General features: G+C 40.4%; 1 protein-coding gene, 1 long non-coding RNA gene and 1 pseudogene across 2 annotated transcripts in view; 2 read left to right on the forward strand and 1 right to left on the reverse strand.

Annotated features, from left to right (window-relative positions):
• The window catches only part of LOC126585049 (uncharacterized), a 104,993-nt gene that overhangs the window by 17,290 nt on the left and 62,197 nt on the right, over window positions 1-25,506 (reverse strand). The gene's annotated exons all lie outside the window — the stretch shown is intronic.
• Window positions 1,364-3,079, forward strand: LOC126585063 (uncharacterized). Its single transcript, XR_007610287.1, has 2 exons — window positions 1,364-1,563; window positions 2,673-3,079. It is a non-coding gene; the product is annotated as an uncharacterized LOC126585063 (long non-coding RNA).
• Window positions 3,993-22,055, forward strand: LOC126585052 (probable F-actin-capping protein subunit beta; annotated as a pseudogene).

Below are 25,506 nucleotides of genomic sequence, written 5' to 3' on the forward strand. Positions count from 1 at the left end.
GTAAAGCTTTGTAATATGGGTCTTTATCATAAGTAGTCATTGAAATTGAAAATTGATTAAAGTACTCCCTGAGAATGGATGTTGCAAGTCAATGTGGTCTTTCCGTCACAAATCTATTAAAAATTATGTTATGTGCTAATATGACACATAACTAGGTCCCACAAATCTAATTAAATATTGACATTTGAATTAAAAATAGGAAAAATTAGATTCTACCACTTCTTTTTCACATTTTTTTAACTAAACATTTGTATTATTTTAAGTTTTGATTAAACTTTTAAAATTTTAATTAGGGTGCTTTAATTGTGTCCACATCAGCATTTTCTATTTAATTCATTATCTTTTATTAATGTAAAGGGATATATACTCATTTCCAGTTTATCCCTTAATATCTATTATTAATTTTTAATTATCTCCCTAAAAATTAGAGAACAGTTTTCTGCTTTTTCGTTTCTCTCACCCAGTTCATCAAAAGAGAGATACAGTTGTAGGAAATTTTGCAGGGGAGAGATAAAGAGAAAGAGGGAGAGATAGAATAGCTACTGAAAATAAGCTGAAATTTGTTAGGGGAGATAGAGAAATTAGGTGTTCATAAACAATGATCTATTTTATCGGCTTACGAATGTTCCGTGATCATCTCTTGACATGGATCATTACAATTTATTTTTCAAATAGAAACTTACCAAAGTCAAATTGAAACGTACCAAAGTCAAATTAAAACGTAGCAGTATTGAATTAAAACGTACCAATGTCGAATTAAAACGTATCATGCAACTTGAAACATACCTCATGTCAAAGTGAAACGTATCCACTATAATATCTAGAAGGCAATGCGGCAATCGAAGTTAACTTTCCAAACGTACCATGCAACTTGAAACGTACCTTATGTTAAAGTGAAATGTACCCACTATAATATCTAGAAGGCAATGCGCAAATCGAAGTTAACTTTCCAAATGTACCATGGTACGTGAAAAATTATGAAAACATGGATACAAAGTGCGATAAAACAAAAGGCTTACCCTATGCAGTGGCGAAGCCACGTGAGGGCGAGGAGTGGCGGCCGCCATTCCCCTCGCTGGTAAACACAGCCCCAATGCAGGTTCAGCCTCTCCCCTCCAGGAAAGCCCAGCCACTCCAGCTCCATGTCTGTTCTTCTACCTCTTGTGAATTGGTTCTACTGCAGTCTGCAGATTAGGTTTTTTTTTTTTTTTTTTTTTAAATCCAGGCCAAAACAACATCGTTTTGGTCCTGGTAAAAAATAAATAAATAAATTACACCAAAACAGCGTCGTTTTGTATGTTTGAAAATATATATATATAGTGTTGTGGGGGGGGGGGGACCGTGTGTCCCCCATTCAGCCTTTCCTCCTTTACTTTCTCTCTCAGCCCCTCAAAACCAATCAGAGACCAGAGAGCAGCAAAGTTGCCGCCCAAAATCCCAGCAGATAGCAGCAACAAGGTTTGGCTGGCTGATTCCCAGTCGTTTCCTTTCTCAGTCTCTCTCATTCCAGCAGCCACTGAGTCGATGGCTTGCAAGCCATCCTTCAAAGTTCAAACTTCAAAGGTAAATTTATAATCCCTACCTAACCTTAAATAATTATTTAATACGAATTTTATTTAATTGGTATAGAAATAGAATCATATTCATATGGATAATGCACTAAGTTGGTTATTGGTTGTTGATTATTGATATGAAATTATGAAATTAATTTTTAGTGTGAAAATTAAAATTTGAATTCTTGATTATTGATTAATTAATTGAATTATTACATAATGTATACAATTATTCATATGATTAGTTGAATTGAAATTTTATTTATTGAATAATTTGTATGCTAATTGGTATTGATTTATTGAATTTTTGGTTGCATTAGTTATTATGCATATTAATATAGTTTACTCTAGGATTAAGAGTTTAAGAATTTTTTTTTTCTTTCCATTTTACAATTACGTAATGGAACGATATTATAAGAAACAATGCTTAAATCCTCCTTCAAACATTTCGGGTAGTCCTTCTCCTTCAAATATTCTGAGTAGCCCTCCTCCTCCTTCAAATATTCAAAGAAGTCCTCCTTCGAATATTTCGAGTAGGTCACAACAAAGTGAGGCCACTGAGTTAAATGAAATATTGGCTAATCTTCCTGCAAATCCTGCACATAGACGTCGAATGCTTGATTATCCACCTAATTATCGTGAAGCAATTCGTAGACACTATAATGATCCTTGTCAACCTAGAGACCACATCATGCCAAGAAAAGTTAGCAACAATCGATGTTTTATCATCGATTGGTTTGATAAGTTTAAGTGGTTGGAGTATAGTATATCAAAAAATGCTGCATTTTGTCGTTATTATTATCTTTTCAAATGTGGTTTTGATCAAATGGGTAGCATTGGAAGTGATGTCTTCACTGAGATAGCATGGTTGTTTACATTGAGAGAAATGTATTTGCTTTTATTGATAATAGGCCTCTTATGCGACGTTTTCATGACATGAAACCTCTCCGGCAACAATTGTAATTTGTTTGTATTGATTAATTATGGAAGACATTACTATATAAAAAGATTTAGTTGTTGCCATTTTTCTTTAACCTTGCACTCTTTTAAGTTCTTCCCTTCCCCCGAGAAAGCCTGGCTTCCCCACTGACCCTATGGTATCAATATTCAAATTTAAAGGTGTGATATATCATACCACCATCGAAGTTGGTGGAGAATAGTCATTAAATTAACTTAAACGGTGGTACGATATACACATCGATTGGAAGAGTTGGTGTGTGCTCCAATACCGTGTGGAGTTGGAAGAAAAAGGTACGTAAGAAATAGAAGCAAATATCAAGTTGTTTTTAAAAATTGTAAAAGAATTTATGTTGAAATTGAATAATGAATCATAACCACTAGAGATTTTATAGTTAATTTGATACACTACATATAATGACAAATCATATAATTTTGTATTATGTGGTGCCTAAATTGTAGGAAAATGTTTAATCAAAATTCTAAAAGGCATGGATGTTTAATCTCAAAATTTCAAAAGCTAGGCATCTGTATCAAAAAGCCCCAAAATAAAAGTCCATTTGGATAAAGGGCCTGTATATGTGTGTGCGTGTGCGCGTGCGCGTGCGCGTGTATGTATATATATTGTACAAACATAATCCAATTGTTAAAGCTCAAATTTAAGTTTCAAATCCAATATTTTCTCTTCGGTTAACATTCTTGACTCCAGATTTTTCTCCTCTATAGACAAATAATTTATTTGTTTTGTTTATACAATGATATTCTTCATCTAAGGGGAGAGGTATAACCTACTCTAACATGAGGAGGAATATTGTTAAGCCACATAATAAGTCAGGTATTTACTAGGTTTCTAACTTAAGACGTATCATTTTAAGTGAAGAAAAATACTCCAAATATTAAAACAAACTACTGTCTATTGGTATTTCTCTTCACTGGTAAGTGAGAGGTCTTAAGTTCGATTTTTGTTAAAGGCAAATTTGAACCACATTAACTAAGCCCACCCCCCTTCCCTTTCTCCTTAGTGTAGATAATATCAATTGTTCAAAAAAAAAAAAAGACAAAATCAACTCAACCTATACTAGTTTTGGATCCAAGTATAAGAACGTAACGACTACTTTGACATCTAGGGTAGGTTTGCAAATCTTTTTAAAATGACTAAGTACACTTTTGATGAAAAGTGCTTTTGGAATCAATTATTAATAAAAATGCAAGTGAATCTTGAAAAAGAACTTAAAGTGCTTTATGCAAAAAGCACATAACTGATGTTTTTTTTGACAATGCACTTCAAGCTCTTAAACCTAAAAGCACTTTCACTAAAAACATTTCAAGTCATTTTAAAACACTTTTAAACAAGCATATATTTTTTGTTTAAAAATTTCATAAATGTAGCTAAATTACTAAATAATCATAGTTTTAAAAACAAAAATTGGTATCCAATAACAATTGCCGTACATCCCAAGAATGTAACATAAAATAGAAATTTTAAATTCGAATCTCACTTATCTATGAGAAAATTAAAAATAATAAAATAGTAATAATAATATACTCACAAATAATTTTGTGAATGGGGAGGGGAGTTCCCGCGAGGGAAACTCGGGTCAAACAAAACAGGTGCCTCTTTTCTTTTCGCTTACTGGAGTTTTATCAACCCGAACAAACAAACCACCCAAAAAATACGAAGAGACTCGTGAAATGAAAGAAATCAAAATCCGAAATTTCGAACCAGAAAAAAAAAAGAAAAAAAAGAGAAGGGAAAATGGAAGCAGCGATGGGACTGATGCGGCCGATGCCTCCCAAGCACACCGAGACGGCTCTCTCCGCCCTTCCATCCCTTCTCCCCCAGCACTCATCCGATCTCATCTCTCAGGTCGATCAGCCTCTCCAGGTTCTCCCCTGTTTGTTTCCCGAGAAAATCCAATCCAATCCATTCCAATTTTCACTTTCTATTTTCTTTCTCAGAGGGTTTCATTTTAGTCCCCCCCAAAAAATGTTCTCTTGAAATTAAAAAGTCGTTGTGTTGCTCTGATTTCCCGAAATTCAGGTTTTGTGCGATATGGAATACGAGAAGGAGTTCATTTTGTGTGAATATAACAGAGATGCAGACTCTTACAGGTTGTTGATGCACAAAATCAGCGAGGACTTTGGTACAACAGAAAGTGTTAGGTTTGTGACCTTCGCTTGGTTGCTTCGATTACTAGTGAGGATAAGTACGTAAATGAATAGGGACAGGGAAGCAAACACAAGATGTACGTGGTTCACCCAGATCGGCTACGTCCACGGAGTAGAGGAGTTCTCATTAATTGTGAAGGGTTTACACAAATACATAGGTTCAAGCTCTCATCTTATGAGTTCTAGTGAATAGTTTAGTACAAAATGACATTAGAGATTATTGTGGGAGAATGATCCCTATTTATAGAAGAGAGTTTCTAGTTTTGTTCTAACATTGACACATGTCGTGTTGTGATTGGCTTCTGATGTTGACACGTGTCGCGCTGTGATTGGCTTCTGATGTCGACACGTGTCGCATTGTGATTGGCCTCCTGGTTGAAGGGAAGCTCTTCTGGGTCTTTGACGGTATAACGTTGACCGGTGCTCAGTAGTTTCGGGATTGGTCAAGTATGGTACAAACAGTGCTCCCATAAGTTCCCGAGTGAGGGAAGCTCCTCGGTTGGGGACTTGCAAGATCCAAGCCGCTGAGTAATCACGAAACTTCTAAGTATCGAGGTGTGGTATCATTTTTACTTGCCTTATCTGTTTCATATGTAGATGTGGCATCTTCTCTGGAAGTACTTTTCCTCCATCCAGGGGTGGTATCTTTAACCGATGAAGATGCACAAGGTAATGTATCAATTTCACTTGAAGCTTACTTGTAGTTTCGGGCTTGGTCAAGTGCGATACAAACCCTATAGTAGGAGTCCCCCAAGTCGCCGAGCTAGGAGATCTGCCGAAAGAGGTGACAGACAAGGTAAGCAGTCAAACTTCCAAGCAAGCAACCTAGGATCGGAGGTTCGACTTCGGCTTCCGGTTGATTGTTCTCCTTCTCCTTGTCTCTCATTTAACTGCCAAGATAAGGAGAAGCAAATGGATAAGAGATGATATGAGATACTTTTGCTTTTGAAGAAGTAACTTTCCACAAGCTTATTCTTGAACTGTGTTGAAAGGTTTTCTGGTTCCCTCCAGAGTATAAGGCCGACTCAAGAATTTAAGGGTCAAAACAAGTCCATCAAATCTAGAGTACGTTCGACCTTGATGATATGGGATACTTTTGCTGTTGACGGAATAGTGAATGTGGTATGGAAATGTGTCGTGCTGTAGTGATCTGTTTCAGCTCACCGTTAAACCTTCTGCTTCAATCTTTTGCATGGCAGAAGTGGTGTGCAACCTTTGCATTTAAATGGTCCTTCAGAACATTCCTTCATAGTGACTCATCCACGCTTGGCAGCTTCAGTGTAAAGAGCCAATATCTGATCAACTGTCATGAGGTATTTGCCGGTGGAATTCATGACCTTGACAGCAGTTGAGGATGAGTACTCGAGAGCAATGTTAAGTAAGCAACCAGGCAAAGGTCTCAGGCAGTCAGTTCCAGATTGAAGGTTTGATTTCAGGTTCCAACTGACTGCTCTCTTTCTCCTTGTTCTGCAGGTGTGGACAAGGACAGAGAGAAAGCATGATATGAGATACTCTTGCTTTCTACCCTGATGATATGAGATACTCTTGTTCTTGGTATGGCTTATTTGCTGAGGTATTATCGGGGGGAAATAAAGCTGAGTATTTCGAGAGGTTATGTTGAGGGTGCCTTCTCGAATGCGAGAAAGGGTTGAGCATTTTTGCAGGTTTGCCTGTCCGTGGAGGAGGGAGGTCGACGTATATAGGGATTTCCTAATAGCAAGTAGTAATTCTATTCCTTTACTCTTCTTGGTCACAGCAATGTAGTGGGAGCTGACAACTTCACGTGTTTTAACTTTGTCAAAGCACTTTGAAAAAGTGGTATGTGGTATCTGGAAAGCTGATGTTGCGTGTGAAGATTACAAACAAGCTTTATCTAAGGAAATCTGGCTCTCGAAGTTCTGAGAGCTGTGCCTCTTCAGTTTTCGAACAAGCAATCCCGTTGGGGATCTGGCTCTCGAGATTCGAAAAGCGGTGCCACTTCGGTTTTTTAGAAAGTAATTATGTTGGGAGTCTTTTCTCGAATATGAGTAAAGGTTGGACGTTCTTGCCAGCCTGTCTTGCCACAGAACACGGAGGTCGACACACATAGGGACTTTCCAGTTGTCAAGCAGTGGTGCTGTTCTTTTACCCTTGTGGGTAATAGTAGGGTAGCTGGAACTTCGAAATTCTCATGCCTAAACTTTGTCAGAGATCTTTGGCAAAGTTATATGTGGTACCTGAGGAGTTGATGGTGCGTGTGGAGAGTGGTGATTGAACAATAAGATTCACGTGCTTTCTACTTCACCAGAAATCTTCGACAGATTGCCCGTAATTTCCGCAAAGCTGAGTGTGCATGTGACAGATGCTGACGAGGCTGAAAAAACAGGTGCTTCTTCGATTTCTGAGATCGGCCCTCGTGGTCTCTGAGCAGCCCAACTTTTGAGAAAGCAAGCGCCTCTTCGATTTCTGAGATCGGCCCTCGTGGTCTCTGAGCAGCTCAGCTTTTGAGAAAGCAAACGCCTCTTCGATTTCTGAAGTTCCGTCGAGTGCAGATTTTTATAGAGGCTGGCATTAAGTTCCACAACACACTTGAATCTCCACCAGTAAAAGCTCACTTCTTGCACTTCTAAGATCTTGATTTGTCTGACCTCTTCCCTCTTCAACACCTTTGAAAATGTCTGGCCCCTCCGACCGTCGTTTTGACTTGAACCTTGGAGAAGAGACAGCCACGCCTTCTCCAGACAACATATGGCGCCCATCCTTCATATCCCCTACTGGTCCTCTTGCCATTGGGGATTCTGTGATGAAGAATGATATGACCGCTGCGGTAGTGGCCAGGAACCTTCTCACTCCCAAAGATAACAGACTACTTTCCAAACGGTCTGATGAGTTGGCTGTTAAGGATTCTCTGGCTCTTAGTGTTCAGTGTGCAGGTTCTGTGTCTAATATGGCTCAACGCCTATTTGCTAGAACCCGCCAAGTTGAATCATTGGCTGCTGAAGTGATGAGTCTCAAACAGGAGATTAGAGGGCTCAAGCATGAGAATAAACAGTTACACCGGCTCGCACATGACTATGCTACAAACATGAAGAGGAAGCTTGACCAGATGAAGGAATCTGATGGTCAGGTTTTACTTGATCATCAGCGGTTTGTGGGTTTGTTCCAAAGGCATTTATTGTCGTCGTCTTCTAGGGCTATACCGCGTAATGAAAGTTGTTAGGCCCAAAGAAGAGGAGGCCTAGGCAATTTTTTTTTTTTTTGAATTTTTTTTTTTCGAATTTTCAAATTTCCGGATTTTTGAATTTTCGAATTTCCGAAAAAATTAAATATATATATATATATATATATATATATATATTTTAAAGCTTTGTAGGTGAAACTTTGGTGTTGAAGCTTTGTAGGTGAAGTTTTGAGGTTGAAGCTTTGTTGGGCACCATGAATTGATTTTGCTTCACACTATCTTGATGAAGTGTGTGTGAAGCTTTTATATGTTTTGGTGTTGAAATTTTGTATTGTAGGTGAAGCTTTGGGGTTGAAGCTTGATAGGTGAAACTTTGGTGTTGAAGCTTTATAGGTGAAACTTTGGTGTTGAAGCTTTATAGGTGAAGCTTTGGTGTTGAAGGGTTGAAGCTTTATAGGTGAAGCTTTTGGTGTTAAAGTTTTATAGGTGAAGCTTTGGGGTTGAAGCTTTATAGATGAAGCTTTTGTTGGCACCATAAATTAATTTTGCTTCACACTATCTTGATGAAGATAGTGCGAAGCTTTTGAGATTGATATTTGTCCTCCATTGATGAAGCTTTTGTTGGCACCATAAATTGATCTTGCTTCACACTATCTTGATGAAGATAGTGCGAAGCTTTTGAGATTGATATTTGTCCTCCATTGATGAAGCTTTTGTTGGCACCATAAATTGATGTTGCTTCACACTACCTTGATGAAGATAGTGCGAAGCTTTTGAGATTGATATTTGTCCTCCATTGATGAAGCTTTTGTTGGCACCATAAATTGATCTTGTTTCACACTATCTTGATGAAGATAGTGCGAAGCTTTTGAGATTGATATTTGTCCTCCATTGATGAAGCTTTTGTTGGCACCATAAATTAATTTTGCTTCACACTATCTTGATGAAGATAGTGCGAAGCTTTTGAGATTGATATTTGTCCTCCATTGATGAAGCTTTTGTTGGCACCATAAATTGATTTTGCTTCACACTATCTTGATGAAGATAGTGCGAAGCTTTTAAGGATTGTAGTTGTGTTCCATTGATCAAGCTTTGTTGAATTTCCCAATTTCCAATTTCCTCTTTTTTTTTTTTTTTTTTTTTTTTTTTTTTTTTTTGTGGGAAAACTAGAAATTTGAAAATGTGGGAGAGATAACGTATACAAATTTTGCTTCCACACTGTTGAGCGAGAGATTGTGATGCAAGCCACATCTTGTAGTAGTCGAAGGTTTGGATGAACCATATAAATTGAATTTGCTTCGAACAGTCTTGATTAAGAGCGTGTGAAGCTTTCTATGAGTTGTAGTGTTTGCATTGTTACAGAGGAGAAATGTCTGAAGCAGATGCAAGAGGGCTGAAGAGCTTGATCTTCGTATACCATGCACTGAAGCCATTGTTGGCTTGCAATAAGACTTTGTTGGTGACTATAGCTCTTGTTAGGCATAAGTGCTCCCCTAGTTGAGTTGTAAAGCTTGACGGGTTTTTGATTATTTGTGAATGCTAGGAGTTCACATGTACAAGTTGTACCACTCATCTTCTGGTTAGTGAAATGAATGGTGGGTTGCTTTCATCACTTGGTTGGTGGTACGAATGTGAATTCCTTAATCACCTTTCATCACATTTCATCACCTGGTTGGTGACATGAAGGAGAGTACGCGTTGTACATTTCATCACCTGGTTGGTGGCATGAAGGAGAGTACGCGTTGTACATTTCATCACCTGGTTGGTGGCATGAAGATGAGTTCCTTCTTCACCTGATTGGTGATAAGGGTGGCAAGTTTCCAAATAATATTAGAGTACGGGTTGTACATTTCATCACCTAGTTGGTGGCACGAAGGTGAGTTCCTTCATCACCTAGTTGGTGAGAATAAGGGCAAGGTGTCGAGGCACATTATGGCAAATGTCGAATGACACAAAGTGTGTTGAACCCTTTCGAAGCACATTTGGCTTATGTATGGATGTGTTGGAATGTATGATGTTTATGTATGAATGTGTTGGAATGTATGCTGTTTATGTATGAATGTATTGGAATGTATGATGTTTATGTATGAATGTGTTGGAATGTATGATGTTTATGTATGAATGTGTTGGAATGTATGATGTAGATCCTTTGTATAGTCTTGTTGACACATACTTAGATTTTGTTTTGTATTGGAAACATTTGTGTTGAAGCTTCAACACTTGAGTGTTTCATTGCTCAGAATGTAAAAGAGTTTAGGGCCAAGTTGGCTAAATCACCTTTTTATTGAATTCATACCAAATGGTCTTTGTTACATAGGATGCCGAACGGCTGTAGCTTAACACTTGTACAATGTGAGTCTATTTGTAATAGTACTTCAAGTGGTCAGCATTCCATGGATGGCCAAGGGTCTTGCCGTCGGAGCTTTTGAGCTTGTAGGAGCCAGGGCGGTTGATGCCGACGACCTCGAACGGTCCATCCCAGTTAGGACTGAGTGTTCCTTCACTCGGGACTCTATCACAGAGTAATCTTTTCTTCAGTACCCAGTCTCCCACTTTGAAGGAGCGAGGTTTGACCCTTGAGTCGTAGTAGTTGGAGATGCGCTGCTTGTAGGCGACATTCCTCAGGTGAGCCTGATTTCTGTGTTCCTCGACTAGATCCAGGTTGAGGGTGAGTTGTTTGTCGTTTTCACTCTGCATGTAGTTCTGGATTCGGTATGTTGCTTGCTCAAGCTCAACCGGGACAACTGCTTCTGTACCAAAAGCAAGTGAGAATGGAGTTTCTCCTGTGGAAGTCCGATATGAAGTGCGGTATGACCAAAGAACTTGGGGTACGAATTCTGGCCAACAACCTTTAGCTTTGTCCAAGCTAGTTTTCAGAGTGCGCTTGATTATTTTGTTAACGGCCTCGACTTGTCCATTAGAATGGGGATGGGCTGGAAAGGCAAAACATAAGTTGATGTTGAACTTAGAGCAGAACATCCTGAAGTTCTTGTTGTCGAATTGCCGCCCATTGTCTGTGACTATCGCATTGGGAATGCCAAATATGCAGAGGATGTTCTTCCATACAAAGTCTTCTATTTTTGCCTCAGTAATGGTTGCCAAGGGTTCTACTTCAGCCCACTTTGTGAAGTAGTCAACTGCAACGATTGCATAGCGGACCTTGCCCTTCACTGCAGGCATTGGGCCGATCAAATCAAGTCCCCATTGGGCCAAGGGCCAAGGGCTGATCATAGGAGTGAGCGGCTCGGGAGGGGAGTGAGGGATAGTTGCGTAGCGTTGACACTTATCATATGAGCGAGATATTCTGATGGCATCTTGGTGGAGTGTTGGCCAATAGTATCCTTGGCGAAAAGTCTTGTGTGCTAGGGATCGAGACCCAGCATGATCTCCGCAGACTCCTTCATGTATTTCCCGAAGGACAATTTCCGCCTCCGCAGGTGTAAGGCATCTTAGGTATGGTAGGGTAAAACCGCGCTTGTAGAGTTGGTCATTAATGATCAGGTAGCGGGCAGACTTGTATCGAATCTGCTTAGCTTGGACTTTGTCATTTGGGAGGGTGCCATGGGCAAGGAATTTATAAATTGGGGTGATCCAACTATCTCCTTGTTGTAAATTACACACCTCTGCGACCATGGTGTTTGGTGCTGCCAATAATTCGACATGAATTTTTCTCCCAATCTTGTCTTCCACTGCCGAGGCGAGGCAAGCCAAAGCGTCTGCATGACTATTTGCCACTCGAGGAACTTGGGTGATTTGGTAGTGGAAGTGCTTGAGCAAAAGTCGTGTTTGCGCAAGATATGCAGCCATAGAGCTATCCTTAGCATCAAAGTTGTTCGTGACTTGGTTGACCACTAATTGGGAGTCACTGAAGATATCAATTTGTTTAACCCCAAGGTGCTTGGCCAAACGTAAGCCTGCTAGAAGGGCTTCGTATTCGGCCTCGTTGTTCGATGCTTTGAACTTGAAACGAAGAGCGTATTCCATCGCCATTTTGTCGGGGGTAGTGAGGACTAATCTTGCTCCGCAGCCCTGTTGGTTGGATGAGCCATTAACATACAGACTCCATGCTGGGGTTGTTGATTCTACTTTCTGAGCTTCCGATGGTAATGAAACTACTGCTTCAGGTGTAGAAGCGATGTCAACAGGATATGTGAAGTCGGCGATGAAATCTGCTACTGCTTGACCTTTTTCGGCTGGTTTTGGTTGGTAGGAGATGTTAAACTCACCCAATGCTATCGCCCATTTGATCATTCATCCAGACGTGTCAGGACTCTGGAGTATCTGTCGAAGAGGGTGATTGGTAAGCACGATGATGGCGTGTGCTTGAAAATAAGGGCGAAGTTTTCGAGCAGACATGACCAATGCTAGAGCTAATTTCTCAATGTTGGAGTATCGTGTCTCCGCATCTTCTAGGGCCTTGCTAGCGTAGTAGACGGGTCGTTCGACACCACTGTCTTTTAGAATAAGAACAGAACTGGCTGCTGAAGCCGAAACCGATAGATAGATAATGAGAGTGTCACCAACTTCTGGTTTGGAGAGCAGAGGGGCTTTACTCATGTACTCTTTGAGGTTCCTGAATGCCTTGGCATATTCATCCGTCCATGTAATGTACTTCTTATTTCCCTTGAGTGCTTTAAAGAAATGAGCACATCTGTCTGTGGCCTTAGAGATGAATCTGGTTAAGGCTGCCACCTTGCCAGTAAGGCTTTGGATGTCTTTTGAAGTTACTGGCTCTTTCATGTCGAGGATTGCTTTGATCTTTTCGGGGTTAGCTTCAATGCCTCGTTGGCTAATCATGAAGCCTAAGAATTTGCCAGAGCTCACGATGAAGGCACATTTGTTGGGGTTCAACCTCATTTGATACCTCTTTAGAATGGTGAAAGTTTCAGATAGGTTGGTGATGTGTTGGTCAGCATGTTTGCTCTTGACTAGCATATCATCAACGTAAACTTCCATGCTCTTCCCAATCTGTTCGGCGAACATTGAATTGACCAGTCTCTGATAAGTTGCTCCTGCATTCTTTAGGCTGAAAGGCATGACTTTATAGCAATATAGTCCCCTGTCAGTAGTGAAGGCCGTGTGTTCTTGGTCTGAGGGGTTCATGAGGATTTGGTTGTATCACAAGACCTTTTGAAGCGGGAGACTTTCCTTGGTCGGATTTTTCTTAACAAGGACAACATTTGCTACCCATGTTGGGTAATTGACTTCACGGACGAAGCCTATGTCCTTGAGTTTTTCAACTTCTGCTTTCATCGCCTCATATCGTTCAACATCATAAGATCTTCGCTTCTGTTTTACTGGTTTGGTCTTGGGATCAATACTCAAGTGGTGACAGATGATATCGGGAGAGATGCCCGACATATCTTTATATGACCAAGCGAAGACCTCGGCGTTCTCTTGTAAAAATGAGATCAGCGACAACCGAAGGGGTGGTGACAAAGTTGTGCCAATCTTCACCATGTGATCTGGATGGTCTTTGGAGATAGAGACATTCTCTAACTCTTCAGCGGGTTGTGTTTGCTGGGTGAATGAGTCATCTCGAGGGTCGTCGGGTTGACTGTTGCTATCATGAAAATCCGAGTTGGCTTCATCTTGACTGGTCTTTACTACCTGGTTATGTACAGAGAGGGTCTCCTTGGGGACATGCAGGTGTTGTTGCTTAACTGAAGTGTTGTAACATGATCGAGCACTAAGTTGATCTCCCCTGCCGAATATGCAGAGGATGTTCTTCCATACGAAGTCTTCTATTTTTGCCTCAGTAATGGTTGCCAAAGGTTCTACTTCAGCCCACTTTGTGAAGTAGTCAATTGCAACGATTGCATAGCGGACCTTGCCCTTCCCTGCAGGCATTGGGTCGATCAAATCAAGTCCCTATTGGGCCAAGGGCCAAGGGCTGATCTTAGGAGTGAGCGGCTCGGGAGGGGAGTGAGGGATAGTTGCGTAGCGTTGACACTTATCACACGAGCGAGATATTCTAATGGCATCTTGGTGGAGTGTTGGCCAATAGTATCCTTGGCGAAAAGTCTTGTGTGCTAGGGATCGAGACCCAGCATGATCTCCACAGACTCCTTCATGTATTTCCCGAAGGACAATTTCCGCCTCCGCAGGTGTAAGGCATCTTAGGTATGGCAGGGTGAAACCGCACTTGTAGAGTTGGTTTAGGGTTTAGGGTTTGTATCACACTTATCACACGGCAGATCTCCTAGCTCGGCGACTTGGGGGACTCCTACTATAGGGTTTGTATCGCACTTGACCAAGCCCGAAACTACAAGTAAGCTTCAAGTGAAATTGATACATTACCTTGTGCATCTTCATCGGTTAAAAATACCACCCCTGGATGGAAGACAAGATTGGGATAAAAATTCATGTCGAATTGTTGGCAGCACCAAGCACCATGGTCGCGGAGGTGTGTAATGTACAACAAGGAGATAGTTGGATCACCCCAATTTATAAATTCCTTGCCCATGGCACCCTCCCAAATGACAAAGTCCAAGCTAAGCAGATTCGATACAAGTCTGCCCTCTACCTGATCATTAATGACCAACTCTACAAGCGCGGTTTTACCCTGCCATACCTAAGATGCCTTACACGCCGGCTTCGATGTCGATGCCCTTGACTTGGATGTGCTTAATGGTCATGCATTGCTAGTTAACGTTTCAAGGGATAAGAACATAACCGCTGAGGTTATGAAGTCCTTACATATTCCCAAAGGGGTATGTCGTGTGTTGTTCAGAACATTAAACCTGCCCAGTTCGCCGGTGCAAGAAGATTCTCACGTTTTCGAATACCATCACCTGCAAGACCTGCCAAATCAAGGTTTGCCTCAAGCACCGGTTCCCGGAAGACCAGGTTTGCAGGAAGCAGACGGCGGCACGGCTGTCGTTGGTGGGGAAGGCTGTGAGCTAGAACGACAAGTTCATGGCTGCTTTTGCTTCGAGGGAAGGGAAAGAATATGAGAAGAGCGCACGGGATTCCAAGTCTTTTGCTTCGAGTTTTTAGATCTAAAGTGCAGAAGGTTGGGAGCTCAAAGAAGTGAGGGGTGCTGGGAGCTTAAAAGACGATGATAGAGAAAGAAAAGAAGAGGCAAGAAATAGAGAACTTGAGTGCCATCTACACTCTGCAAAGTAAAAGCAAAAGCTAAAAGAGAAAGATTATACTTTTGCTTTTGTCGACGCATGCATGTTTCTATTTTTTTTAAAAGCCAGAGAAAAGCAAATGGGCGATGTCAGAAAGGCTGTCCAAAGCAGCTGTCATTTTAGAGAAAAGAAGAACGAAAAGCAGAAAACAAAAGCAAAAGCAAAGCAGAAAACACTGAAAAAGCAAGGAATAAACCCCCCACCAGAATGATGTAATTTATTTTTATTATCTTTCGGAGACATCCGTATAAACCCCATCAGAGGGTAATAATACCAAAAAAAAAAAAAAAAGGCAAAGCCCAAAGTAGTGGGCTGGCATGTTGTGGAGGGCGAAGGCCCATAAGCCTAAAATAGCACCAACCAGGTCATCAAAAGTACGCCCAGTACTCCAAAATTATTTGACAACCCGTCGCTACTACCACCAACCAGGTGATCAAAAGTACGCCTAGTACTTCCAAAATTATTCGGCAACCCGCCGCCATTATCACCAATCAGGTGACCAAAAGTACGCCCAGTACTTCAAATCATACATGAGCATTACTCATGTCAATCATACATAAACATTCATGAGCATTACTCATGTCAATCATACATAAACATTCATGAGCATCACTCATCCAATCATACATAAACATTCATAAGCATCACTCATGTCAACATCCATGAGCATCACTCATGTCAATCAACATAAACATTCATGAGCATCACTCATGTCAATCAGCTTCAAAATCTTCATTTACAGAGCTCTAGCTTCAAAAGCTTCATTTACAAAAACTCTAGCTTCAAAAGCTTCATTTACAGAGTTCTAGCTTCGAAAGCTTCATGTACAGAGCTCTAGCTTCAAAGCTTCACTTACAAAGCTTCACCTACAAAGCTTCAGTGCAGGGTATACAAATACCGCCTCCGAACAACCGCCACTTCGGCCCATACATGGATTCAATTTGAAGTCTCCAGCCAACAAACTCTATTGACCGAAGACTTAGGGGACTACATTATGTAACATATATTGAGCCTCAACTGGGCCTCATAAAAAATACTTGGGGGACTTAGCTCATTATCTATGTACTGAGAAGCGAGCCCTTATTCTATAAAAGGGACTCCCTCACTTTCATTAGAGAACGTCAACTCTAGGTATTGAGGAACGAGCCTTTATTTTATAAAAGGGACTCCCTCACCTTCAACGCCACAAGCCGAGCCAACCAAGGCAACATAAGCCACGAGCCGAGCAGCCTCGCAGCGTGTGCTACTTCTAGTGGAGCATCATTTCAGATTACGCACCGCCTCATATCGAGCATCAGTTCAAGACAACATCTAGTTACTTCGGCCCACACATAGACTGAATTTCAAGTCTCCAGCCAAAAGACTCTTTTGATTGAAGACTTGGGGGACTATTGTTTATACCATATTTAGGGCCTCGTATTTAGACCTCGTATAAATACTCGGGGGACTTAAATGTAATTATGTAATAAAGGAAGGGACAAATATGTAATAAGTGAGGAGTCCTTATTCTATAAAAGGACCCCTCACCCTCACAATTATGGGAGGCCATTTATGAGGCCAATTCCTAAGGCTCCTCACCCCTCTCCAAGCTCTCACTCTCAGAGTTCTCTCTCCCTCAGATAAATACATATTCAGTGTGGACGTAGCCCAAACCTTGGGGTGAACCACGATACATCTTGTGTTATTTACATTTCTGCAGATTCACGGTCGGATTTACGTTGTTCCAAGACCTCCGGTTTTATGCATCAACATTTGGCGCCATCTGTGGGAAACGACACGAAAAGTTATGTCGGTTCTCTTCCATTTTTTCATCTCACCACCGTGAGACCTCACCACACACCACCGTGAATCTACAAAACCCACACAGAGACACCAAGTTCATCCCTCTCTCTCTCTCCAAACTACACACAAACGCCATGCCTGAAGCACCAAAGAAATTTCTGAATCCCACGGAGGACTATAACCTCAAAGACAAAAACAACAAGATCCTTCACTTCATTGAAGAAGTCACAAAAAACCCCACCGAGGTTAAAAAACAAGTCCTCGCTGAAATCCTCATCCACAACCCTCACGTGAAGTACCTGCAGCGTCACGACCTCAACGGTCACACTGACCGTGACACTTTCAAAACGACACGTGTGAAGTTAGACTAGGAGGAGCAGTGAATACGATCCTTTGTCACGTCTTTTCTCTGTCACACTCACCGCCATTTCTGATTCCTCTGTCACGTCAGTAACTTTTGTGAACAATGTTGCACTAGCAGCGATCATAGTGGAAGAGTGGAACGCCTCTTCCATCAAACTCTCCAGAACCGCCACCATCACTGTGTCTCCTCCTCCTACTCTCCTCATTCTCCTACGTAGTCGCCACCACAGCCTATCCTTCTATTCCGAGCACCACCTCCGTCGAATACGCCACTGAAACCGACATCCTGATCCCTCATCGCCGTGAAGTTTACGGTAATGGACGAATCTTCGACATCAGCCACCGGTACAGCATCACCATGCCTGCATTTGAAACCACAGACGGCGCCAAATGTTGATGCACAAAATCAGCGAGGACTTTGGTACAACAGAAAGTGTCAGGTTTGTGACCTTCGCTTGGTTGCTTCGATCACTAGTGAGGATAAGTACGTAAATGAATAGGGACAGGGAAGCAAACACAAGATGTACGTGGTTCACCCAGATCGGCTACGTTCACGGAGTAGAGGAGTTCTCATTAATTGTGAAGGGTTTACACAAATACATAGGTTCAAGCTCTCATCTTATGAGTTCTAGTGAATAGTTTAGTACAAAATGACATTAGAGATTATTGTGGGAGAATGATCCCTATTTATAGAAGAGAGTTTCTAGTTTTGTTCTAACATTGACACATGTCGTGTTGTGATTGGCTTCTGATGTCTGTGATTGGCTTCTGATGTCGACACGTGTCGCATTGTGATTGGCCTCCTGGTTGAAGGGAAGCTCTTCTGGGTCTTTGACGGTATAACGTTGACCGGTGCTCAGTAGTTTCGGGATTGGTCAAGTATGGTACAAACACAGGTAAACCCCTCAAATCTTTGTCAATTTTGATGGGTTGGTGTTAGTTTATTGATATATTACACTTTAATTGCTACACTTTTTGGGGACATTTTAGAGGTTGCAGAGCTGGCTTTTATTTGTGAATCTGGAATGTTTGGTATATTTTGATTAATTAATTTATTATTTTATTCATTTTCTGATTTAATTGGTGTGATTAGTGCAATGCATGTATAACTATGCAATCTAGTAGTTTCTTTTTTTCGGATAATCGTTTCTGTTCTGTGAATATGGATTGTCTATAGTGATATTTTTTACTACTATATTTCCATGTAGATCACCTTGGTCAAACAAATATCATCGGCCGCTATAAGACAGCAGCCTCCCATCTTTAGAGTTGGAGGACACTTGAAGTTGAAGCAAACGACATCTTTGCCATTTATCGTGACCAGTGAGGTCCTTTACTTACCTCGTTCTTCTGTTGTTCTTGGCATTGGTTGAACTTTATAAAACACTTCCAAAATGATTTTTCTTCCATTATTTTTCAAAAATAAAACAAAAGGGCAAGAATTTTTCGAAAGTATCTTCATGAAATTCTAGCATAATGGTTCAGTTCTTTGTTTCATTCGGAAGATCTCATACAGCTTGATTAACCGGTAATTTGGTAGGTACTATAAAGGTGGAATTTCTTCAGTTTATATGTGGGAGGATGATAACGAAGGTTTTGTTGGCTGCTTTTTAATCAAGAAAGGTATACTGCCTGAACTTTCTCCTAGGAGATGCAAAATTCAATTTATGCTCTGTTATATGTATATTTGCTGATTTTTATTATTTGAGGGGATTCAGATGGCTCCAAGACAGGGCAATGTCGGAGTGGTTATCTGCAGGAGGGGGCATGGGATGCTATACATGTGATTGAGGTAAACCCTATTTGTCATGGTAGGAACAATGTAGTGGTGAAGGTGTTCATGTAGTCCAGACACTCTCCACCCTTTCACACTTCCACTAATTGTCATTCTGGAACCTTTTTTTACATAGGTGGGTCCGGAGGAGGAAGGAACATCTCATTACCGTTTAACCAGCACTGTGATGCTGTCTTTGACTACTGATAATGAGTCATCGGGCACATTCAATTTGTCTGGATCAATTAGACGACAGGTAATCATACTTTATTCTTTTTCAATTGAGGAATGTGATCTTCTGGACAATTTTTGCTTGTGGAAACATTTTTTTTTGAGAGGTACAAAGAAGTCAGTTCAGAGAGAAATGTTTTTCCCCTTTGTACCCGCATCTCTTCCTCTTCGCTTCTGTGCTAAAAATATTCAATTTTTCATTTTGCATTGTCTGGAATTTTCAAATTGTGAGCACCAAATATATGTGGTTGAGTAATTCATTCATGTGATCGTAATCTGTAAATGTTTTGAGATGTACTGGCATGGTCTAGCATCCAAATGGCTCTTGGGGCTTCAACATTTTAGTGATAAGCGTGTTTCTTAGAGAAGGAATTTTTACCGGGAACTATTGCTCTTGTTTTTTGTTGCAAATACACTTGTTCTTTATTTATTGCTGGCCAAAAAAGGAAAACACCTTTTAGCTATTGAAAGTTATAGTGAACAACTCTTCTCTCTTTTGATAGTTATGAGAGAAGAACTTGATGTACGCCAATGTAAGTGCTGTGAAATCTGTATGAATCAATTTTGTGATTGATTGTGTTATATTGTTGTTTGGATTAAAAATTGAATTTTGGGCTCAAGAAGAAGTTGGCCCAAAGGGAGGTCTAGAAGGAGAGATGACCGAAGCCCAGCCAAAAGCCCAGAAAGCAGAAAAGGGCTTTTTCCGACTTGGTGCAGTTTATTTGAACCACTTGCTCACCTACCTAGAGGTCAAGTGGTGTAGACCAGCCAGCTAATCAGCCCAAAAGTGCTTTACAGTGGCAGTACAAGTAAATAGCTGATGAATCACTACCCTTCAAGTTACATTCGGGCAAGATTGCTGCTACAGGAAGCCAAGCCGAAGTGTCTATAAAAGAAGAAAGAGAAATCAGAGATAAGGACACTCAAACAAACAAACAAATACACAAACTCTGCTCAATCCAGATTTGCATACGAAGCTGTAGTCAGCATCAAGCCTTCATCCCCTTTGGGATAAACCTTCACCAAAAGCCTTTGTAAAAGCTCTGCTACCCTGTCTAACTCTTGCTGTAGTATCGATTTCCTTCTGTAAACTCATTTCCCTATCCCTCTTTCTAGCTCTCAAACCCCTTCGTAGATCACAAAGATAGGAAGTTGCAAGACGCCCAGTCTTGCCCGACAAGGTGAAACCTTGCCTGACCCTCTTTGTTTTTGTCTTTTCATTCATCTAGCAATATGTTGTATACTTCCATTTGTATCCAAGTTATTTCTAGCAAGCTTATGGTTAAAAGACTTTGCAGCTCTTGAGCCCAATCTGATTAATAATGTCCAAACCATGCAAAAGATAAGTTGGAATCGGCACTCACAGTTTCATCAGATCTGAGTTCTAAACCCTCGGGCATATAAGATTGATCATTCAAAAGTCCTTGATCTCAAGGCATAAAAAAGAATCTTATGTGGACTTAACCCATCCACGACAGTCTTTGATAACAAGAAGTCCGAAGTTACTTGGGGCGCAAGTAATCGACTTATTTCTTAGTTTTATCTCTGTTATATTATGATTATCATAAAACGTTTGAGTATAGAATTAATTCTGATAGGAAGCCTCAAGGCCTACATCTAAGGCCCTACAAAGGCACCTATTTGGATTCATTCTGCTTTTCGGGCTCGGTGATAAGAAGTATAACAGTCATAATACTTTGTGCAACAATGAAACAAACACTATGTGTTCGAGTACTTAGTTAGTTCTTGATAGGAAGCCTCAAGGCCTACACCTAAGGCCCTACAAAGGCACATTTCATAACTAACACAGTCTCTCGGGCATATATGCAATAAAACTCAACATTTGTTTCACATCTGCCATGCTAAAGATGGCAGTGGCACGCCTGAGCATCCTAAAAGTTAATCTTGATTGTGAGCCTCAAGGCCTACATCTAAGACCCTACAAAGGTACCTTTCAAAGTTAACTCTGTCCTTCTCTTTCAGCCTTGCCCGACAAGCCCGCCAGTAAGCAGAAGCCCGACAGACGATAATCAACCGGCGCCGACCTCTCGGGGAGCTGTGTGCTCGTCTGCTAGGAAACTTCTCCGTCGGAAATTCTAGCCACGAACAATTGTTGGAGCTGATATGTTTTAAACTAATTAAGCACAAGATTTGCTGTTTGAATGATCACTCAAAATCTGTTGCATGTACCATTTGTATGATATCTTGGGATGGATCAAGTACTCTTTCGTTTTGGCTTTGTAGATGAATATGCACCTCTCAATTCAGGACGGCCATATTTGTAACATGGGAAGAATGATCGAAAAAATGGAGAGCAAGCTGAGAAATTCACTCGATCAGGTACTGTGATTCTTTGCATGTGCACTCACGTTTCTACATCCAGCTCTATAGTTCCGACTACACAATGTTTTGTCAAGATATGGAACTAAGAGCCATCAATGACCTCTGAAAGCATTGGATTACCACGTATTAGATGTCTCACCAGCACTTGAACTGTTGTGCAGTTGTGACTAAAACAGTAAGGTTACCAAGGGCTTCGTATATTTATCCTTGGAATTCAAATTGTCGTTGATCTGCTCATTACAGGTTTATTTTGGGAAGACGAAAGAGATGGTTTGCACTTTACGACCACCATCTGAAGTAGTGATGAGACTGCCTGACACCTGATGGGCATATATTCTTTTGCACTCACCAGGTGTTGGTTGTCAAACTTGCTTGACTGAGTGATTAGGGTTCTGGTGTACTTTGAATGCCATTATCTAGTTCGTGAAATGTTCTTTCGTTTTGAGTTGTAACACTTGGTGGCGTTATGCTATTGCACAGTGGAGAAGAATACGGGTTTATCAATCGAAAAACGCCTTATGGATTTTGTGTTTTCATATTCATTGTCAAGTGTTTTCTGCAGTTAGTAAAATCATATTAGCCATCAACCCTAAACCCTATATAATACGACGCCAAGCCAAAATAACAAACCCTAGCTAAATCAATCAAGTAGGAAGCAAATGCCACACCGGCTCTTCATTCTTCTCTGGAGAACGCAGTAGCAAGTCCGAATATGATTGCACCGGTTGTTGTTGCTGTATGGATCATCCACAACATCATGAATGGACATCGAAGTGGGAGTAGAAATAGAATCATCAGGATTCAGCCACCAATTTATTGTTAGTTTATCGATTTGATGTTGTTTTTAGGAACTTTCTTGTAGAAAAGAAAACAAAGAGTTGCAGAGAGTTTTCACAAAGATGAGTGAACAAGAACTTTCATTCCTTCTCTTTCTTGCTAATAGAAACAATGTCCTTCGAATGCACATACAAATCAGAGCATTAACACATTTCTCTCTCATAACAAAGAGGATACATCACAACCATTCATTTCATCTATCCTATGAGATAGCTACAGTTGTCACTCTATATCATTAACTCTCACTTAATCTAGAGCATCCATTTGGAATGTAATCCAAAGGCTCTAATTAAAACAGGTAAACTGAAATGTTTTATTTCAGCTAAAGACACTTAAACACTAACACTCAATTCTAAGTGTTTAGCTGAAATCACTCCTAAAGCCTTTCTTAAATACTCAAATCTATCTCTTGCCAATGCTTTTGTAAAGATATCTGCAACTTGTTCTTCAGTTTTGCAGTAAATCAGGTCAACTTCACCATTCTGTAGTGCATCTCGGATGAAATGGAACCTTCTGTTTATGTGTCTTGTCTTATGATGAGCCACTGGATTCTTAAAGATTGCAATAGCTGAAGTGTTATCACATAGAATTTGAGTAGGTTCCACTTGTTCCTCTCCAAAATCTGATAAAACAAACCTTAACCAGATGGCTTGTGCAATTGCTTCTGCAGCACTAACATACTCTGCCTCTGCAGTGGACAAAGCTACACTGCTTTGTTTGATTGAGGCCCAAGAAAATGCTCCAGAACCAAAACTAAAAGCATATCTGGAGGTGCTCTTCATGTCATCTTCACTTCCTGCCCAATCACTATCACAATATCCAATAAGCACAGCATCCTTGCCCTTTTCATATGCAATTCCATAGTCCAGTGTGCCTTGAATATATCTTAGCACTCTCTTTGCAGTTCCCATATGTTTCCTGGTTGGATTATGCATGAACCGAGCAAGTAGACTTGCAGCAAACATGATATCAGGTCTTGTAGCTGTTAAATATAACAAGCTACCAACAATCTGCCTGTAAAGACTTTCATCAGCTATTTCACTTCCATCTTCTTTGCTTAATCTTTCATTTGTTGCAAGTGGAGTTGCAACAGGTTTGCACTCCTTCAATCCAAATTTCTCCAACAGAGTCCTTGCATATTTCTTTTGATGCAGAAAAATACAACCCTCTGTTTGAATGACTCCAAACCCCAAGAAATGATGCAATAGTCCCAAATCAGACATTTCATACTTTCCCATCATTTCTGTTTTAAACTCATCCATCAATGCAACTGAACTTCCTGTGTATATGATGTCATCAACATACAGAGAAACAATAAGTATTCCTGCCTCAGTTGCTTTGATGTAGAGAGTTGCTTCACTTGGACTTCTGTGAAAACCAGAATTGCAGAAATAAGAATCAATCTCCTTGTACCAGGCCCTTGGTGCCTGTTTCAACCCATACAAAGCTTTCTTGAGCTTGTAAACCTTGTCTTCCTTGCCTCTAATCACAAAGCCAAGTGGTTGATCTACATATACTTCCTCATTTAGAACTCCATTCAGAAATGCAGACTTCACATCAAGTTGAAAAAGCTTCTATCCTTTCTGTGCAGCAAGCCCAATTAAAGTTCTAATAGTGTCAAGCCTTGCCACAGGAGCAAATGTCTCATTGAAATCGATTCCAGGCTTTTGAGAGTATCCCTTAGCCACTAACCTTGCCTTATTCTTCTGTATAGACCCATCTAGATTCAATTTTGTTTTATAGATCCACTTGACACCCACAACCGGCTTATCAAATGGTCTATCAACAAGTTCCCAGGTACAATTCTTCTCTATCATGCCTATTTCTGCTTCCATTGCCTTCTGCCATGATTCATCTTTTACTGCTTCCTCAAAGTTCTCAGGTTCAATAATGCACATATTGCATTTTGCATATATTTCTGTCAAACTTTTGAACTTCAAAGGAGTATGATCATAGTCTTGAGGACCTGTGTTACTCTGCATTTGCAACAGCCTTGAATCATTTTCAATTGACTCATTTGATTCAGATGAAGATGCTAAGAATTCATCATTTTCATCACTTTTATCACTTGAGTTTCCTTCCACATTCTGTTCACACATTTTCTTTCCAGGTATAGATACACTGATGGTTTTCTCAGATTGTGACTCCCAATTCCAGCAAGCATTTTCATCAACTATTACATCTCTTGACACAATTATTTTCTTTGAGATATGATCATAGAGTCTATACCCTTTCTCACATGTGCCATATCCCAAAAATATGCATTTAGTACTTGTTTCATCCAATTTCTGTCTAACTTGTCTTGGAATGTATGCATAACACACAGAACCAAAAATCTTTAAGTGTTTGATCCCTGGTTTTCTTCCACTATATGCCTCGAAAGGAGTCTTCTTGTCAAGAGACTTGGTAGGACATCTGTTCAAAATATACACTGATGTATTAACAGCTTCTGCCCAGAATTCAAATGGAACACCCTTTTCAATCAACATACACTTTGACATCTCAACTATGGTTCTATTCTTCTTCTCAGCTACTCCATTCTGCTGAGGTGTGTATCCCACTGTAAATTGTCTTTCCATGCCCATTTCTTCACAAAATTCCCTGAATTCAACAGATACATATTATCCTCCTCTGTCACTTCTCAACTTCTTCAATTTATATCCACTTTGCAATTCAACTGTGAGCTTGAATTTCTTGAATACACTAAACACCTCTGACTTGTTCCTTAAGAAGTAAACCCAACACATCCGAGTGCAGTCATCTATAAAGGTAAGAAAATACCTATTTCCAGCCTTTGTAGAAATCTGCATGGGTCCACAAATGTCAGAGTGAATGAGTTCAAGAGGTAGTGTGGCCCTCCATGATGCTTCTTTTGGAAATGCATCTCTGCAATGCTTCCCAAGAGCACACCCTTCACATATCTCATTTGTCATTTCAAGATCAGGCAAACCCAACACCATATCATGCTCTTTGAGTTGTTTCAAACTACCCAAATTCAAATGTCCTAACCTCCTATGCCAGATTTTAGAAGACTGATACACACTAGTCTTTAGAGCAACCTGCATCTCAGGTATAAGTCTAAAAGGAAAACTTCTATTTCCCTTCATTGGTACTCTAGCTATCAGATTAGACATTGAACTATCATCATATATTTCTGCAGTTGTACCTCCAAACACAAGAAAGTAACCGTGTTCCATCATT

This window comes from Malus sylvestris, chromosome 10 (assembly GCF_916048215.2).
Source record: "Malus sylvestris chromosome 10, drMalSylv7.2, whole genome shotgun sequence".
Taxonomy (NCBI): domain Eukaryota; kingdom Viridiplantae; phylum Streptophyta; class Magnoliopsida; order Rosales; family Rosaceae; genus Malus; species Malus sylvestris.